Source organism: Curcuma longa, chromosome 16, assembly GCF_044706935.1.
Source record: "Curcuma longa cultivar G26 ecotype Majalengka, Jawa Barat chromosome 16, ITB_CL_G26_1.1, whole genome shotgun sequence".
Taxonomy (NCBI): domain Eukaryota; kingdom Viridiplantae; phylum Streptophyta; class Magnoliopsida; order Zingiberales; family Zingiberaceae; genus Curcuma; species Curcuma longa.
In genome coordinates this window covers 4,150,446-4,151,408 of record NC_133876.1, presented here as the reverse complement: position 1 = coordinate 4,151,408, position 963 = coordinate 4,150,446, and positions in this window count along the sequence as shown.

Genomic DNA, 963 nt, shown 5'->3' with positions numbered 1-963 from the left:
ATTGCACGCCTTTTCTCTGATACCAAAATAAATTGGTATCAAATAAACTCCAAAAATCCGTAAATACCGAAAGACTCGGAAACCTGGCTCTGATACCACTAAATTGTCACGCCCTAGCAGACGGCTGTCCGAGAAATTTCGGCTGCATCTTCCCTGTAACAATTCACTTTCCCTGAATACAAGTATATCCTAAGGCCTCCATGGCCATCATAAGGCCTACACAGCCTATCTATACTACAAAATATGGAGTTATACAAGTAAACAAAAGTAAAGGTGACTCACTTGGCCACTTACAAATCCTACACATGCATATCAAAGATAACACATACTAACTATGAAATAAAGGTCCACATCCAGTAAATATGATATGCACCCCAAAAATCGAACAGGTCCAAGAAAATCCATACGATATAGATCAAGTCCTGACACAATGACTAAAAGCATAGCAAAAAAACCAAAAAGGGTTGAAGTCAACTCGACAGGGGGACTAGCCGCTCGGCTCTCCAGACAGACGTCAACTTGAAAATAATGAAAACAACGGAGTGAGTTCAAGGAATTCAGCGGATATCTAACAGATATGTATAACAAGCTAACTAGCAGTAATAGTCATGTGAGTACAGTAAGAAAATACACAACTAAACTACTGAAAATTGTACATACCAAAATCATCTACCTCGATACAACGGCACAAACCATGTAATAAATGCAAGGTGTCAAATCAAATGCATAAGGTCTCCTGTATGTGCATGTTAAACATATGCAGCAAATAAATGCAGCAAGCAATAATAAATGCAACCCATGCAGTATGCATATGATGCAATGACATGGTCACCACTGACACCAATCAACCACCGTCATAGACAATCGTGAGGTCGAGTGGGTAGGGCTATGACAACTGTGCACTCTGCCGTCACTGCTCCTGCGTGACTGAGTGGATAGGATGCTGGCGGAGTACACCTATCC